Raw genomic sequence first — 20504 nt, 5'->3', positions numbered from 1 at the left:
CTGACAGAACGGTGGTTCATTAAAATTGTGGGGTCTGCGTTCGGGCCTGGTCCACAAAGTATGGAAATAAAAAATGAAAAAAGTAAAAAAAAAACGTTTACAAGTGTTTTTGATAGAGATGTACATAAGAATACGTTGATAAGTATGTTCTAACTTAAATAGGGATTGTATAATAAAATTCTGGGGTCTGCGTTCGCCCCTGGCCTCCATAGAATGGAAATAGGCACAAACTTTAATAAAGACTTCATATCTATCTGCGTAAGTATACTTTGATAATTATGTTTCAGTTTGAAGAAATATGGTATGATAAAATTATGGGGTGTTCGTTCGCACCTGACCTCCATAGAATGGAAATATGTCACAAAGTTTAACACGGTTTTTTAATATAGATCCACAGAATATTGTGATAAGTGTTTCAGTGTGAACAGGTATGGTATAATAAATTATGGGGTTTATCTATTTTATTTTTACTTTCATCATATTTGGCTTTGATTTTGATACCCCAAAATTCGAAGCTATCTCTTTACAACCCTTCCTTTTCATAACCTATCATACTTTCATAAATCAGAGTCCATTTTCTGTAGGCTGTTTTTGAATCCAGTCAACGACAGGTACTTTTGCTAGTATATATATATATATATATATATATATATATATATATTTATATATACCGATATATATATACCGATATATATATATATATATATATATATATATATATATATACATATATACCGATATATATATATATATATACCGATATATATATATATACCGATATATATATATGTATACCGATATATATATGTATATATATATACCGATATATATATATGTGTATATATATATATATATACCGATATATATATGTATATATATACCGATATATATATATATATATATATATATATATACCTATGAAGTTGAGTTTTTTTTTCTAGCTCTGACATTGATATTTAAAGCCAACATTTTCTCTATAAAAATTATTAAAACGAACTTCTTATACTCAGTCATGGATATGCGAGCGACTACATGAAGGTTAACTAATTTTCACATTCCTTTGAAAAATGAGGATTGTCAGTTTGTGTGCGAAAATCTCTACCAACCTCTCTCTGAATATTTTGTCTATAGAGTTGAAATTGGATATATAGGGTATTTGGACCTGGAGCATACTTTCGATTTTGTATTTAGCCAGCAAAAATTGGGCGAAGGGGCCAATATTGGAAACACTATACATGAACTTGGCATGGTAATAAAACGTTACTCCTACTGTTGCTTTTTGCACATGCGCAAAATTAAAATTTTATAGCTCAAAGTTGCTTAGTTTTAATCTTTCGTATCTATCTGTCAGTAGCTTAATTGGTAACGCTGCTGAAGAGATAAATAACAACTAAGGTTGAAGCGCTAAATGTTCTGGTTTCGATTCTAGTGGGTGGTACCCAAGTCATATTTTTATAACTTTTTAAATCATTATTACATATTAGATAATAATCAATAGAAAATTGGTTAATAATATCTATGCGTATTTTACGACCGGGCAACGGGTTACCTGTTAGTAAAGTATGATTCTAATTTTCTTTGAAATCTAATATATAAGTGGCTATATGTCTGTCTGTCGGTCTGTCTGTCTCCATATTTTCAAACTCTATCACCTCCGAAATTAAAAGTCACATAGCGGCGCCGGAAGTGTGGCTAAAATGATTGTTTTTTTTGTTTTGTTTTTTTTGTGTTTTTTTTTTTTTAGTTTTTGTTTTTTGTTTTTTACGGACCGTTCTTTTATGGGTCTTTAGTCAGTTAAAATTGTTTTTAAGGGTATTTAGTCAGTTAAAATTATTTTTAAGGGTATTTAGTCAGTTAAAATTGTTTTTAAGGGGTCAAAAATAAGTAGAGATGGAAAAAGTCGTAAAACATTTTTTACATTAATCTTAGTTTATTATTAATTTTTAATCTCTTCGTATGCGTGTCACGTTGGTACAGTGGTAATGTCACTTTTTTTTACTTTTGAAATCACGACCCTATAATAATATATAAAATAAAATGGACAAATAAAACAAAAAAATATCATATTTTAGTATATTTTACGCCCGGGCAAAGCTGGGCGCCCACTCACCCGATAGTATCATAAAAATCAGGTGACTAGTTCTAGAGTTAAATCATATACGTGTGGGGGTTGCTATTATCTTTCGGTTAATTTCCGTTTCCCCAATCCCAAATAAGGTTTTCTTTTTCATTAAAAACCATTAAAAAGAAATAAAACATGATTATACAGAAGTGAGAAGCCGAGGTATGATAGCAAACCATCATAAAACACCACATATTTTGATGAAAAGGAAATTCCATTTGTGATTGCTGGTTATCTTGCATGGGTGTGTGTTTGGGATATAATATTTATTTATTTAAATTTCCATCCCTTTTAATTAATTTCCAATTTCTGCGGAATTTTCTGATTGCAATAGCCCCAGCATGCACATCTGAAAGTAGAACACACGTTTGACGAATGTAATCTTTCTGAAATATAACAAACACGAATACTCAACCTGGCACAAATAAGAACACAATATTTGTAAAATATTAATATAAATATATATATATATATATATTAATATATATGTACATAGGTGTGTATATATGTGTGTATATATATGCATATATGTATATATATATGTAAATGTTTATATATGTATATATATCACTATATGTATATATATATATGTATATATGTATCTATATGTATATATGTGTGCATATGTGTGTATATATATGCATATATATATGCATATGTATATATGTGCATGTATATATATGCATATATGTGTATATATATGTATATGTTGAATAAAATATGATGTATGAAAGTTACATATAACTTTATTATATAATTAGATCAATATGGAAAGACTTAGAGAAAAAACTCTTTATGCAATGACATTTCGAAGCTAAATGCTTATCATCAAAAGAGAAGTCCAGCATTATAGAAAATATAAAATGCAAACAAAAGTTGGCTTTGGAACAATTAGATTGGAAATGAAGAAATTATATATATTAAGATGTATGAAATAGGTATAAAATACAAAAATTAAAACGTAAAAATATAATTTTTTAAAAAAGAAATTAAGCATACGTTACTAGGACGGTAAAATGTAAAAAAAAATTAAAGGGGAATAAGTAAGTAATAGCAAAAAGTAAATAGGGATCACTAATAAAGATTAAAGAGGGGAGATATAACATATGAGAACTATTTGGAATCAAGTCTCCCCTTGCTGTTATTTCAGATCACTCAGCTGAGATTTGGAACTAATGAAATTGCCAAAAAAGTGGTATATATATATATATATATATATATATATATATATATATATATATATACTAGCTGTACCCTGCCACACGTTGCTGTGGCTCAAATTGGCGCAATGGAAAAAGTTCCAAACTGAGAAAAAGCATGTTTCTTATAGGTTTAATTTTCCATTTTGCATGGGTACACAGTTTTTGTTGTTCCATTTTCTTAGCTGATATAGAGATTTCCCGGTTTGGTGACTCTTGAATACGTGACATAAATTGTCCATGTGAAAAAACAGTCAGTGTGTAACTGTAAGGCCCACAATTGTAAAGATTGTTCCCTGTGCTTTGTTGATGGTTATTGCAAATGACAATAAAATTGGAAAGTTCAATTTCCTAAAGTGTAATGATGTAGTAGGTGGAATCATAGGAATGCATGGAATGAAGATATATTCATCTGTGAAAGGTCCTGTTAAGATTGTTGTTTCTATGATATTGTTTTTGTTAATTTTTTTTACTGATAGCTATGTGCCATTGCAAAGCTTGGATTGGTTTATATTTCACAACATGATAATTAGTACACCAAATTTCAGTTGCAATACATGCGGTGGCATCCCTGGCAAATATAGCTGTTGGATAATTAACCACTTTATCTGCTTTCACAACAGCGTCGATGGATTTGTATTTGACTACCTCACTTGGAATTTTACATTGAATAATAGCGTTAAGTTCATGGGCATCTTTGTATTGACCTGCAAGAATAGCTCATTCACTCAGTCAAATGGAATTCTTATAATTTGAATATCTGCAAAAACCTTTTAAACTAACTATTCTTTTGATGAAATAAAATTACAGAAATTACAGAAGTTAAAAGTCAAAGAATTTTGCCCTTAACTCTGATCAGCTGGCACTTTTTCGTACCCAATTTCCCACAAGTGATGCAAAAGTTTTTGTGCGGATCGAACAGTCTGCAACTGGACATGCATATTTTGAGTTAAGTTTAATGTCTTCACATGGAACAAAAAAGTAGAGTATTTGAGGCAAGCATTTATTTCATCTGCTGGTGTTGATTGAAGAATAACAGGTAACATTTGTATGAAATCTCCTGCAAGCAATATTACTGCATTCCCAAATGGTCTGACATTGCCACGCAAATCTTGCAAGGATCCACCAAGAGCCTCAAGAGATTTTTTGCGTACCATTGTGCATTCATCCTAAACAATAAGTTTGCATTTCTGCAATATTTTTCCCCATATTGGATGTTTTGGAGATGTCGAACATGAGATTTTTGAAAAATTGAATGTTTTAAAGTAGAATAAATAATTCTTCTACTTGGCAGCAAGGTCGCAGGTATTCCTCATGCAGCAAGGGCTAAGGCTATGTCATTTTGTTACCAAATGGCTGCAAAAATCAATTTAATTAGAAAGGTTTTACCAGTTACTTCTGGTGCTGTTCAAGGTAGCAGTAATTTCCAAATAACTTCTATTCTCACAATCAGTAAATTAGGTGACTAAAATAGGATTTATCCATGTTTTGACAATGCCTTATTCACTGTAATTAATTTAGGAGACTAAAATAGGATGAGGCATTAGAGATGGACAGATAGAGAGGAAGATATATAGATAGGAAAGAGAAAGTGAGAGGAAAATAGAGAAAGAGAATGAGATAGAGAGATAAAGGGATTGATAGATAAACAGAGAGAGGGGGGAGTTAGAAACAGAGAGGGATGAGACAGAGCAAAGGAGAGAGATAGAGGGAGTTAGAGAGAGAAAGGGGCTCAAAGAGAGATGGAGAGGGTGATATAGAGAGAAATATAGATTGAGAGAGGGAAAGGGAGAGATGGATAGAGAGAGATATTAAGAGAGGAAGAGAGAGGGGGAGAGAAACAGAAGGTGAACTACATTTCACCGTTTTTTTCCTCGTTCAGTAGAGAAGAAATCTTTCGAGACTGAGGCAATTTTAATGTTTTGTTATTATCCAGAGTACCACTTTTTGGGGGGGGTGGGGGGCTAGATTTTCCTCACATTAGAAACCGACTGGGTAATCTGTACTTTCACTTAACAAATTAATAAAAGAAAAACATATTGTAAAATTTGAATTTAACATGAAAATACTATTTAAAAAATAGCACGATAACATAAGTGCATAAGTGCCACTTTAGGTACTCCTTGGGCGTTGAGTTCCATGGCGACCAGCATAATTATTTAATGGTCGCTCCCTTAGCCCCCCCTAGCAAGGCTAATGCATGCGCACGTAACATTTTTTTATTTACTGACGTTGGCTTAGTAACTAAACGATTTATTGATAATTTCGTAACCCTTAAACGCATGCCGGAAGATTTAAATTGGTTCATTATTGTTGTAATGAAAAAAAAAGTTTCATTCAATACAAAACCAAAAACACATATTAATGATAAATGATTTATTATTGTATTCATTGAAATTTACTAATTTTTAAATAAAAAAGTAAAAAAAAAAAGTTAATAAAAAATAGTTGCTTATGTGCGCATAAAAAACTTTTCTTTTTTTTTTTAGATTAGGTCCACCTTGGAATAACCCCCACACACACACACACACACACACCCTCCAAATCTTAAGAACAGCTTCCGGAATAAACACCACTTTTGGAGGGGGGGGCTATTTGCAAAATTTAACTGATATTTGTTGTTAGCATACCCACCCGAAAATACTATTAAAAAAAAGGAGGGGTTCAGTGCTCGTGGCAGAGAAGTAGATTTATTTATCAATAAAAGCTGCGGAGAAGTAAATTTATTTATCAATAAAAGTCGTCATTTAAAAAAGAAAATTGTGGAGGCGGACCTAAATGTAAATATTTACCCAAAAAATTATCCCGAAGTTTATTGCAAAAACGTTTTGTTTTCGCACTATTCAACAATTTGTTCATCCGCGCATGTAAATTAAAAAATATTTGTAAAACTGAGAAGTTATCAGAAGTTATCAGTAAATGATTTAGTTTTTTTTTTAATTAATTTATTTATTTATTTATTTATTTTACATTAGGTCCACCTCCACAAATGTTAAGAACGACTTTCAGAATAAACACCCTCAACCTCTCCATGTTAACAACGGATTTCGGAATAAACACCATTGGGGGGGGGGATATTTAAAATAAAAGTCGATAAAAGTTGTCATTTAAAAAGAAATTTAAAATCAAATGTTTGTAAAAGTGAGAAATTATTAATTTAATAATTATTAATAAATGTTTAGTAACATTTTTCGGTGCTAATGCAGAGAGTGATCCGTGCTATTTTTTAAATCGTGTTTTTTTTTTTATTCCAGCCAATCTTATATCGAAAAACAAAAAAAAACTCAAAAAGCAAGCGACAAACTTTTTTTTTGGCCTTATATAATAAAGAAAAAATGTGTAAATTAAAAAATTTGGAAGATAAACAAATGAATTATGTTTTTTTTTTGTTTGTTTTTTTTACTTACTAAACAGAAAATGAAATCTTTCGTCAATTCGTGGCTGTGAAATGAATCGAACCGGAAGTTCAGTTTTATCAACAGAACAGATTCGCACCACGGTTAAAAAAAATATATTTATTTTATTTAATATTTTAATAATTCGCGAGGTAAATTTATTTTAATAACATAAACACATGCCTCGACTCTAAAGATGGGTTGTCTGAAAATTTCAAATAAATTGGTAACGTAGAAATATGGTTTTATTCGTTTGGAACGAACCAAATTTACATTTATATATATATATATATATATATATATATATATATATATATATATATATATATATATATATATATATACTACTTTTGTATATGCATATATATATAGATATATAGATATATATAAACTTTGCAAAGAATATCTCAGGTCAATTTCCGGTAAACCCCATTTAAAAATAGAAACAAGGGATAGAATTTTAATGGCTTTTACCGGAAGTTGACCCGAGATCTTTATTGTAAATATCACTTTTTACAATTGATTTTTCCAAGTACTCAGTGCTTACAGTACTTGGAAAAAAATCAATTGTAAAAAATGATATTCTCTTAAAGGTTGAAATTTCAATCCAAGTGTGGGCGACTGAAAAATACAATTGCGAATTACTTAGGACCTCTATCCAGTCATGACTGACGGGACAAGAGCACGTTGCTCCCGTGAAGTAAACAAAGGGTTCCGCTCGAAATTCCGTCCAAAATTCTCGAGTTCAACAGAAACATTCTTGAGTTCGACAATATACACATGAAGAAGGTCGGAGGTTACATTGACCGAAACGTTGTGAAAATCACAATGACCATGAGAACAGTAGTTCGATTAATCCAAATAATACGAAAAAAAATAGTTTACCTAAGTAATAAATAGATTTCGCAATAATTGAAAATCGATTAGAAAACCGTCAAGTTTAATCCTTGCTCGTGTCATATCAATGATTCACTAAATAGTACTTCAAGTCCCCTTGCTAAACATCTTGGATTATAATGTGTGAATCAAAGGTTAGTAGAGCAATCCAGGCAAAGAATTTGATCCCTCTTTTACATCTCGATGTAGTTGCTAACGAAATGGGATCCTTCGGGTCGACATTGACTATAGTCGATTAATTTATTTAGTTAGTTCTTTACAATTACAAAGATCGGAATTTGGTATGCCAAAAATAGAGCACCAAATACTCTATATTATTACTTTTAATCTGTTGGAAATAACTTACGTAAATAAACTCACTTTTGAAACTGGTTTTAAAATCTTGTGAAAAAAATAACATTTTTTTCATCTTCGCGTAAAAATAAGAAAAACGCAAGACGATGTTTTTATGATGCATGTTGTTTTTTATTTTTACTTTTGGTCTTCTAATTTATAAAATAAAGTTAGTCTTTTTCTCGATTTTTGTCATCGATTGTTTAATTCCTGCAAAATCAATATTTAATTTTTGTTCGTCAGTTTATTTGATGAATCATTACAGCATGTTAAAACCAATAAAATGTAATTCAATTTAATTCCCCCTCCCCTGAAAATATTTTGACCGGATCGGAATTATTTATATAGGGAAGCCATCTTAAAAAAAAGGCACGTCATTTTTGTATTCGTCAATACAAAGTTACTTCCCTTGGTTTGTAAGAAAAGATATTTTAAGAAATAACGCCATCTTCTATAATATAAATCTCACCTGTCTGTTTAAATTTATGTATGTATGTATGTATGTATGTATGTTGGGTATGCGGGTATACCTACTACCTCGGGGAGATGAACGCCTCTGCCTTGCATAGTTTCAGGCCACCCTTGGACAAGGTGTAGTACCTGTTAGCCTCCCTCTCAAGTTCTGGAGGGTTACTATATTGTGAGAACTAGGGATATATAAATACATATGCATGTTTGTTTGCTTATGTGTATGTGTGTGTGTATGTCCAGATGCCGGAGAGGTTAAAACTCCGTGATAATAAAACATGCACACTATGCCACTGCTCAGTCATCTCACTATTTCAGTTGTCACTGTGCAACCAGTGGTAGGGTGCGAGAGGGTACAATATGTGTAGCACAAGCATGTTGTGTCGCGATCTTCATGTGCAGATATCTTTCGAAAAAAAAAGTAAAAGTCCTATGGCGATAGGTGAGTGGCGACGTACACAGGCTTAGCGGGCTGGAAGTGCATACCTGCAAATCTGCACATAGGCGGCCAGTGATTTATCTAACATTGTCGACTAAATCGCTTACAGGGTGGAAGCAACTTCGGTGGATGATCTGGCGGTTGAGCAGCCTTTTCTAGGGATACACTGCTCACCCATGAATTTGGGAAGGGTCTAGGAAAGGTGCCCTGAAAATTGTCTACCCTTTTATTAGCTGGTCGGCTTCCTGCGGTCGGCGGCTGCTCTATATTTGCAGGAGAAACAAGATAAAGTTGAAGAAGAATAATAAACAAGGAAAATCAAAATTTTTTCAGGAGAGGAATAATCTAACTGTTGCTACGTGGAATGTGAAAACTTTGCTAGATGTCCTGGATAGTGAAAGATCTGAGCGTAGGCCAGCTATTGTTGCAAGAGAGCTCGCTAGGTACAGCATAGACATTACGGCATTGTCTGAAACACGATTGAATGGTGAGTATCAATTGGTGGAAGTGGGCTCGGGATACACCTTTTTTTGGAAAGGAAACCCATCGGGACTGAGACGAGAAGGTGGAATTGGCTTTGCAGTGCGTTCTGATTTGGTGAAGAGGATTGAACAGCCAATCTGTGTAAGTGACAGAATTATGATGATGCGTTTCCCTCTTGCATGAAGTATGTATATGACGATCTTATCTGTGTATGCCCCTACCATGGGTCATGATGAAGACACCATCACAGCGTTTTACCGAGATCTCAGTCGTACCATTTCCTCTATTCCTTTATCTGAGAAGATCTGACTCATGGGTGATCTAAATGCAAGGGTTGGCAAGGATTATCACACCTGGGACTCACTCGGCCAGTTTGGTGTAGGGTGGGTCAACAGTAATGGTCTGCATCTTCTCCATCTATGCACTCAGTTTGACCTTGCTATCTGTAACACTTTCTTCAGCCACAAGGAGGTCCATAGATTTACCTGGACCCATCCTCGTTCAAAACAAGGCCACTTGATCGATTACATTATTTCCAGGAAGGCAGATTTGCGGGACGTCTGTAGTGTGCGTGTCATGCGTTGAGCTGAATGCGGCACAGATTACTTTTTGGTACGCGGGAAGTTGAAAGTCTGTATAAGGAGGAAGTGTAAGTTGGGTGGTGTTGGGATTCCCAGGCGGGTTGATGTGTCCCGGCTGGTTGATCCAAGTGTACGTGAAAAGCTTCGCTCCATAGTTAATTCTACTGATTTTGATGGGTCGTGGGCGATTTTTAAAAATACACTATGAAATAAGTGTAGATGTTCTTGGCTTCCGCAAATCTAAACATCAAGATTGGTTTGATGATAATGATTCCGAAATTACTCAACTCTTAAGTGCTAAAAATGAGTTGCACCATAACATGTTGTCTGCCTCTCATTGAGGTCGAGAGTCCCTCCGACAGTCACTTAAAGAAAACAAGGGTATTCTCCAAAAGCGACTCCGCCAAATGAAGAATCAGTGGTGGGCTAAACTCGCCAACCAAATCCAGATGGCTTTTGATTGTAAAGACTTCAAACGCATGTACCATTTGCTTAAAAAAGCTTTTGATCCTCAAACACTATCTACATCTCCCCTACTCTCAAGTGATGGAATCGCCCTTATAAAGGATCCTAACAAGATTCTCCTTCGTCGGACCGAGCATTATTCTGATCTCTTTGACAACCTCTCTAATGTTGATGAGGGCGTCATCAATGAATTCTTATCACAACAGAAGCTTATCCATGAAATGTCTGTGTTCCCATCTGAGAATGAAATTAGAGATGCAATCAAGGAAGTGAACGTTGGGAGGGCTCCAGGGCTTGATGGTATTCCTGTGAAAGTCCTCTTACATGGGGGTGATAGACTTGTTCATGAAATTCTTCATCTTATCACTGATGTCTGGAGGGGTGTTCCCGTCCATCAGGATTGGGTTGATGCAATTCTTATATCACTGTACAAGGGAAAGGGGCCCAGGACCGACTGTGGAAGTTATTGTAGGATAAGTTTGTTGGAAGCAGTTGGCAAAGTATTTTCCAGAGTTCTACTCAATAGATTGTTAAAGTATATTTGTCCATCCGACATTCCAGAAAACCAAAGTGGCTTTCGTCCGGGCAGAGGAACCATGGACATGATCTTTTCTGCTCAGTAGTTGCAGGAGAAATGTACTGAACACTGTGTTCCGCTTTATCAGGTTTTTGTTGATTTGACTAAGGCTTTTGATACGGTGAACAGAAGTGCCCTATGGATAATTCTGGGGAAGTTGGGATGTTCACATCAATTTCTTCGATTACTCAGGGAGCTCCACACTAATATGAAGGCTCGCCTGAACTTCAACGGATGCCTGTCAGGACCCATATCGGTTGACAATGGTGTGAAGCAGGGTGATATCCTAGCACCTACACTTTTTTCAATTCATTTTGCAACTATGTTATCGTATGCCTTTAGGGAATGTTCTCTAGGTGTTTATTTGCATTTCAGAAAGGGCCTTTGATCTTCGTCGCTTTCATGCTTCTACAAGGACCTTTCACCACCTGGTTCGTGATGCGGATGACGCCGATCTCGTGGCCCATGGTGAGAGGGATATGCAGGGTATCATGGATTTGTTTTCGGGGGCCTGTACGTCTTTTGGGCTTACCATTAGTCTTAAGAAGACTAAGGTCATGTTCACACCTCCACCCGGTAGTTTGTATGTGGAACCAAATATTTTTGTCAACAGCCAGAGACTTGCCACGTTTGTGTATTTGGGTAGTACTCTTGCCAGAGATGGAACCCTGGATGCTGAGGTCAACTATAGGATACAGCGTGCCACTAAGGCTTTTGGTGGCTTAGAGAAGCGAGTATGGTCTGACAGGGGTATAACTATTCATACAAAGATCAGTGTCTATCAATCTTGTACTTTACCATCCCTGCTTTACGCTTCTGAGGCCTGGACAACTTATGGTAGACACATAAAAGTCATGGAGAGAGTGCACCAGAAATTCCTGAGACACGTTCTGGGCGTCAAGTGGAGCACTTTTATACCTGATATGGATGTTCTCATGCGAGCTGACATACCTTGTATCGAGAAGTTGATTATACGCAACCAGATGAGGTGGGCTGGACATCTAACAAGGATGGACGACGATAGATTGCCAAAGCGCCTGTTCTATGGTGAAATTACACAAGGAAAACGTCCACAACATAAACCGAGGAAACGCTTTAAGGATGACATCAAAGATAATTTTAAAGCTCTTGGTATTGACGTGTTCAGTTGGGAAAGTGCTTCCAATGATCGTAAAAAGTGGCGCTCCTTGGTCTATCATGGCTGTGATAGTTTTGAGACGAAAAACAATGAGCCTGCAAAAATGAAGCGTGATATCCGGAAGAAAAATCTGTCAGATATATCAGGTCTGTCGGAGGCTTTCGTGCAGAACCACATCTGTGATTTATGCGGTAAAATGACTTTATCCGGAGCTGGCCTAGCTAGCCACAAGTGTTCACATGGAGATCAATCTTTCTTTGATCGGAAAAAAAATTGCAGGGCACAGATGTTCTGTTTGCTCTGTGGTCTGTAAATCGAGTGGAGGCCTGAAGCGTCATATGAACGTCCACAGTAGAGCAGCACCAGTGGCATCCCTCAATCTCAGTTTAAGTGTGACCTTTGCAACAGACTGTGTAAGAGCAGGGATGGTCTGCAGGGCCACCTTCGTTCGCACAGAAAATAGGAATTGATGCATCTTGATCACATCTCCACATGTATATATGTGTGTTTGTGTATAAGTGTATATATGTGTATATATTTTTTAAAAAATACATGAAAATGATTGAGTAATCAACAATAAAGCAGGGGAAAGATGGTCTTCTTCTGTCAAGAAGTGACAATCACCATGTATGTATGTATGTATGTATGTATGTATGTATGTATGTATGTATGTATGTATGTGTCAGATCATGTCATATGCTACTGGTACCATGTAACCCAGTAATACCTGCCTCATGGTCTGGTCACCGGCGACTAAACTGGCTCTCCCACCAGAATTGTTTGGTGAGGAGGGCGACTAGTCTCCCTGAAGGATTAAAAACAAGACCTTCCAAAGGGCGAATGAACTCTTTTTCTGGGTCAACGGCCAACTAGCACCGTGTATATTTGTGTGTGGGTGTATATGTGTATTGGGGTTGAGAGGGCTCCCGTAAGCCGTGGTGAAGGCAACCTTTCTAGGAGAAGCACATCTCTGATTTAAAAAACCATAAAGCGGAAGACCATTACCCGCATTAAGCTGGTCTGCAGTTTAATTTGTTGTTGGCTATCTTGCTCTTGCTTGTTGCTGGATCTCAACATTTTGAACCGAGAGAGAGAGACTTAGCTGTCGTACAAAGCTAAGACTCTGTAACATCATATTTGTATAGATACTCCCTCAGGCATTTGGACTCATGGATTTTAAATGTCTGTGGGAGTGGCACTCGTCTGACAAGGCGTTGCAATCATCATCATGTATGCCTAAAACTTTCGACACAAGCGACGGATTTCCACTGGTTTTCACGGATATTCACGAGATTGGTATCGTTTTGAAACTCGACCCTTCGGGAAACAAATATCAAATAATTAGCTAAAAACATTAATTTCTTCACCCTCAGCTGGGCCCTTTTTCTATAAGGAGGGGTCGCTTTTTCCGCCGATATTTTCAAAAGTCGTCCCCTTTTTTCGATTGACTAATCTTAATTTGAACATTCGCCACTTTCGGTTTGGCGATGGATGCAACGGCAAAGACGTCACGATTTTTTCACATTCTTTTCCTCCTTCGCGGTACGGGCTCGAGCCGGCCTGCCTACTACCACTTCTTTTTTTTTTTTTTTTTTTTTGCTCAACACATACCTCAAAACACCCGGGCAACACCAGACACCCAGGCTAGTAGCTTATAAACAACAGTAACAAAAGCAAATTGCAAATAAAATAGACCGTGTATGTAGTGTTGTTATCATATTTGGGCTCGTGAATCTCTATCCCATTTGAAGGTTCGTGATAAGGTGTAGAAATGTATCTGTAATTTGACTGGTCTCGCCCTTTCTTTTTCATTGCAACCTCTCTCTCTCTCTCTCTCTCTCTCTCTCTCTCTCTCTCTCTCTTTCTCTCTCTCTCTCTCGAAGATGTGCTGTTGCTGGTCTCGGTCTTTTTTTTTATAAATACTTTTGGTCTATTTTCATACATCCTTTGTTCCAGCTCGTGTGACTCGTTAGTATAGTAGTCTCCATCAATTCGCTGTTTAAATATCTCATTGTAATACAGCTTCTTATTCCAGTAGCTCCTTTCCAAAGACTGTTGGATTTCGCATTGTCTTGAACACTTCGGCAGTTGCATTTCGGGAGTTGCCTTTGAACGTTTCCCCCTCCCTTTTTTTTCAAGTACACACGCGGCTCGCCAAATAAAGATGTAAATCTAGTTTCCAGATATATTTCGATGTGAACGGACGTGTTACATTCGTCTCTAATTCAAGGGAACTTTCCCGCCTTAATCCCCCAGAAAGCATTCTCGGAAACTCATGCTTTCTGTAGAAGAATCTCTATTGTGAGAAGTTTGAATTAATTCCCAAATTGGGAACTTGTAAAAGAAATTACATTCGACTCAATTTCTGCCATGGACTTTATAAGAACCTTTCAACAAATGCGGCTATACCAATAATCGCTATTCTCCTAGATTCTTGTTTTGCCTCTGCCAAGAAGGATGCGCGACAGAGAGACCTCTAAGTGTTGTGTAGTACGGGCTAATATTTAAAGATGACGGGAGCTCATATTGGGGACATATAACGGGTACATGTAATACAGGGACTCAGAACAGATGACGATAATATATATTACATCACGACGAGGATTGTGACAACTCTTGGAGACTTCATATTATTAATACGGACTGGATGATATATGAAGCAAGTTTTTAACACAGAGGAAGGGAGATACATAATCTTCGAAGGGTTACACAATGTTCATTATAAGATGATAAACACAATTACCTTTCGTTCGTGATGAAGAACGACACAAGACAACAGTTACAACAAAATGATGACTTCTTTATTCATCTGATCGGCCGGTCGATGAAGTCAGGAATTCAGCTTGGATCTACATGGTCTAATCTTGTACCCTTCGCCTCTAAAGGTCTCCCACTCTAACTGGTTCTCTCAACTCTTGGCTGATCAACTGACTCTCTTACTGACTCCGAATTCTTAGAATTCTATATTGAGAAATGTCCTTTGTTTATGACGTTAGAAGTGTGGTTTTAAACGTGACTAATTTTCACGTGGCTTCACATATGTTTGTCCAAACACACGTTTGGCAAACAAAAGAATCCTCAATTCTAATTCTAACTTATTTTTAAAAAAATATATTTGCATTGTCTATTCTTTTACTGACATATTTAATATTCAGATTTCTAAAAGAATTAAGAATAGGCTTAATTTCTAACATTCCATTTCTGAACCTTGCCTACAGGGTTTGATTCTAGGCTTATCCTAATCTGATTTTCACTTATCTAGTATTCTTCTTATTTACATGAGAATGGGGCAGCCCTTTCCATGTAACAACCACCCTTGGAGTACGCAAAGTTACATCGCTTATGCAACTACATATTAAATCGAGAAACCCATGCAAATGTGAGTGTTCGTGCTTTGCAAATTCCGTATCTTCCAGGGTTTTTCATTTCTCTGGATTTTATTCACAACTGCAAAGTTGTGGAACTCTCTTCCTGCTCACTGTTTTCACACTACCTACAGTCTTGGTCTTTCTTGCTAGCTCATTACATCAAGTGGCTTCATGCTTTGTTTCGAGCGATTTCTATAAAAGAAAGGCTGGCTTAAAATATAACTAACTTATAACTAAGCTGAACTTTTAACAAAAGTGTTAAATGATTTAGTTTTTCTATCTTAGCAGGCATTCTGCTTTGCAGTACTTGATCTACAGAAAAAGCGATATGAGTCTTGATAAACTGTCGATTCTTGTATGTGCAATAGCGAGATAAAGACAATTTGATACGAATGATAGAACGAGACTACAAAATAGGTTCAGTAATTCATTCGGATGGATGGTCTTGCTTATCGGAGTTTGAACGCCATTGGTTTTCTTCGCAAGACTGTTAATCTTGAAATAAATTTATGTTGATCCTTGATCAAGTGCCCACATTAAAGGAATCAAAAGATCATGGTTGAATGCCAAAATCGATATATTCAAAAAAAAAGGAGGAGTTCCCGCAGCATTGTTACAGTCATACTTTGACCTTTGTTTTTTGTGTTTTTTTTTAATGTTTGTTCAAAAAGATTCAAATTATTTATTTGTTTCTTTCTTATAAGACAATCAAGATTCATTGAAAATGAAAAGGTTTCTTTTATTTAATTGAAATTTTTTATTACAACTTCTGTTCTTTTGTGGTTTTAGTTAAATTGCGTTACATAACGGGGGTCTTATTTGAATGGAAAGTTTGGGTGACACCCTAAGGGTTAAAAATGAAAGGAAGCTACCGAAACCATGTAACTTCAAAAAAAAAAAAGTGTGCTCGGGCTTGCGTCTGAAGAAAAAGAAAGAAAGGACATAACGTAGAGAGAAAAAAGTCGACACTGAAGGAGACGGACGTATAAAGTGAAGGTGAGAATCAGCCGGCTGTGGCCAGCGTGTGGTCGGAAGAAAGAGAAAAGTGGGACAGGTTAGACGGACATGTTGAAGCAAGAGACTTTTTAAGTGGATTCGAGATGAAAGAGTAACGGTAATAAAAAGCTTTTATTTAAAACGAAAAACACCCACCGGGATTTGTTTATTTTTGTTTCTTTCTTTTCGACGGTGCCGAACGGTGTGGGGGTCCGAGAAAGGTTGGAACTGTAACGAATACGGTTCGAGCGTAATTATCCAATAAGGGCCGAGAAGAAAGATACAACTCGGTAATTAGATGAAACTAAATACATTGAACAGAAAAACAAATGAAACAGAGCAGGGGTATACGTCAGTCCGATTGCAACGAATGTATGACTCGTGCTCAACTGGAATGCTATTGCCGGGAGACAAAATGTCCTGGTCTTTATAGTAAGTGAAAGATTATTATCCGTAAGGTGGGCACACCATAATAGTAAAATGAGATTTGACGTTATTTTGAACACATTTTTGTCTTCTAACGTGCAATTTTGCATACTTTTTTTATTTGGAAGTGCCGCTCCTGTAAGTGACTTTCTTAAAAGCTGTTTTTTTGTAGTAATACTGAATTATTCACTGTCCACATAACATAATAAAACAATCAGTTATTTTGTTACCGTAACCGGTTATTGGCCAAACCCTCAATGGAGAAAAGGGAATCCTAAATTATTACTTGTTTTCAGTCGATGAATAATGTAATTGTGCTGATTATTCCTCGTTTGGCAATTGGGATATCGAAAATATGTGGGAAGATCCACCAGCACCATCTAGATAGCCGTGAAAGAGTACCTGAAACCTTAGAACCAAAAGTCCATCCTTTGTTAAACTCTGTATATTTGCCCGTCCTTAATTTATTGGCACATATCTCTCTCTCTCTCTCTCTCTCTCTCTCTCCCATATATATATATATATATATATATATATATATATGATTGTTGAGCTGGATTAAATCCGATGATATGAAATAGAATTGAGGTGGAAGGACTTGAATACTCAACGTTTCGCCCGATTTATGCCGGCTTTTTCAAGAGGGATAGTCATTGACGAGAGAGTCGGAAGATTTGGGGCTATATATAATGATGGGGGAGAGCAGCGAGTTTTCCTTATGTAACTTAGATGTCTATATATATACATTTTATGATTAGAGAAAATAAATTAAATTTTATTTACTTAATTTATCACGGTTATATTTCCAGGCGCAATCTTTTAAATCTCTACGATATTTTAGCCCAATTAATTTTCTCGTCCCAGTTTATCAATTTATTTATTTTATTACTTTTCATTTTTAGACGTAATCCACTACGCTAGTTTACTGCAATTTATTTTCTCTAATCATAAAATGTATATATGTATATAAACATCTAATTTACATAAGAAAGACACGCTGCTCTCCCCATCATTACATTATATATATATATAGATAGATCATTATATATAGCCCCAAATCTTCCGACTCTCTCGTCAATGGCCATCCCTCTTGAAAAAGCCCGCATAAATCGGACGAAACGTTGAGTATTCAGGTCCTTTCACCTCCATTTTATTTCATATATATATATATATATATATATATATATATATATATATATAGAGAGAGAGAGAGAGAGAGAGAATAAAATAAAAATTACAAAAAAATTTACCAAAATGATCCAAGATGGTAAAATTAAAGTATATTATAAATATTAAAGAATTAATATTTATAAAGTTATCTGCAAACGAGCAAACAGTTAATAAAACATGTTAAAAAACACTTTGAAATGAGTTAAACACATATTTAATCTGAAAAGGAAACACTAGATAAGTGGATAGTCCACTTATCTAGTGTTTCCTTTTCAGATTAAATATGTGTTTAACTCATTTCAAAGTGTTTTTTAACATGTTTTATAAACTGTTTGCTCATATATATATATATATATATATATATATATATATATATATATATGTTTTATTTTTTATTACCGCATATTTGCTCTACAACAGTATTGAGCACTTTCTTCAGTTTTTATTAATTACCATTTCTACTATATATATATATATATATATATATATATATATATATATATAGATAGATAGATAGATAGATAGATAGATAGATAGATAGATAGATAGATATATAACAATTTTGCTAGTTTTCAAAGTTTTAAGTTGAATTCATTTTATCAATCATTTTATTTTATCAAAATTAAAGCTGCCATAAATTGACTGCTTCGTCCAAACGGGATGTAAAGTTTACAGATGTTTTTGTTTTGAAACAGAAAAATGATTGATAAGATAAATAAAAATTTCCCTTTTGTATAAGCAATATCGCTTGAAGAAATGGACTTCACTTTTGTATAAGCAATATATATTCCCAAACCTCTGGTCTTGATGAAGGGGAGACTAAATCTTGCTGCTATGGTTTCAAATGATCTGAAATAACAGCAAGGGAAGACTTGATTCCAAATATTTATCATTTGTTATGTCTCCCCTCTTTTGGAAATAGGGTACGGTTATAAATATCTCCAGTATCAAATAATCCTTATACACTGTGAAATTTTCTTTATGTATGAAAACCAAACTTATAAAATTGCCAAAATGTAGGTATATATATATATATATATATATATATATATATATATATATGCGTGTGTGTGTGTGTGTTTGTGTGTGTGTGTGTGTATGGATATATCTATACTTGTAGCCAAATTGAATATTGAAATGCTCATATATATATATATATATATATATATAAATATTCATGTAGAAATATGTTTCCTTATAATATATACTAATCCTTATTTAAGAAGCTCAGTGTAATTACAGAGCATTATAGAGAATAAATGTCACAAAGTTATATTCCAAAATTCATGATGTTAACCATCTTATAATGTATTCCTTTAATTCAGTTGACTTATATAATTCTTGGCGGTATCTGTTTCGTAGCGCAAAATCAATCACTTAATTATTATATCAATCAGTGAATCTATCATGCCCTTAACTCATCAGAAGAAATAGCAACAATCAATCCGTCAAACGGAATTGAAAGTGATTTGACATGGTTTTTATTTATTTATATATTTATTCATATTATTATCATATATATATATATATATATATATATATATATATATATATATATATATATATATATATATATGAGACAAAAAGCAGCAATTTTGGAATGTTCACGACTTCTGATCGTTAGAACACTTTATGATTGCTTCATTGTTATGACTGCATTTGACATTTATAGGTGTTAAATTTATTGTAATTCTCGTGTTAATTGATGCCATCTCATGATAACGTCCAAATGAATGGAATTAAAGGTAACTTTGTAACTGGGTTTGCATCCCTTGGTAATTATTGCTTTCTGCAATGTTGATTGCGAAAGTATGATACACTAGCGTCTGTAGGTATAAAATAATTATTAATACTTACAAATATATATTAATAATTATTTACATGTATACACATGTATTGTACAATTTTCTTTACTTATACAAATATTGTTGGCTACTTATACAAATATTGTTGGCTACACATGTGCATACATGTTTCATGAATTTTTAGATCATGTTTTCGTTATCATTAAAGCAAATAATGAAAAATTTTGTAAAATTCGTTATCTCTTCATGTCTACGAATTTATTTCTCTATAGAAATTTGAGATGCAGGGTTAGTCCTAGTGACATATGGCCGAGTGGTCCTAGACGTTGTATCAAAGTTTACAGTTACCCAAAGGTGCTGAGTTCAATCCTGAACGAAGGCAGTGAAAAGTAACATTCAAAACAGAGAATCAGCAACTATGTCCCAGAGCCTAGCTGGAGTCCGAACATGGTACCTCCGTAATAACAATAAAGGGTTGGGTTCGAGACTCCTAACAAACGGTTCCCCAGTTCGATACAAAACACCTGATGAAGGCCGGAGGGCAAAACGGCCGAAACATTGTGACTATAACAACCAAGATGGGGAAGTCAGTCCGACAATCTCAACCACGACCTTTTGATTAAAATCTAGCGCGCCATTCTC

The sequence above is a fragment of the Euprymna scolopes genome, chromosome 1 (genome assembly GCF_053919585.1).
Source record: "Euprymna scolopes isolate OS-2025 chromosome 1, ASM5391958v1, whole genome shotgun sequence".
In the NCBI taxonomy this organism is placed as follows: domain Eukaryota; kingdom Metazoa; phylum Mollusca; class Cephalopoda; order Sepiida; family Sepiolidae; genus Euprymna; species Euprymna scolopes.
The sequence above is the reverse complement of the archived record's forward strand: the minus strand, read 5'-3'. Positions refer to the sequence as shown.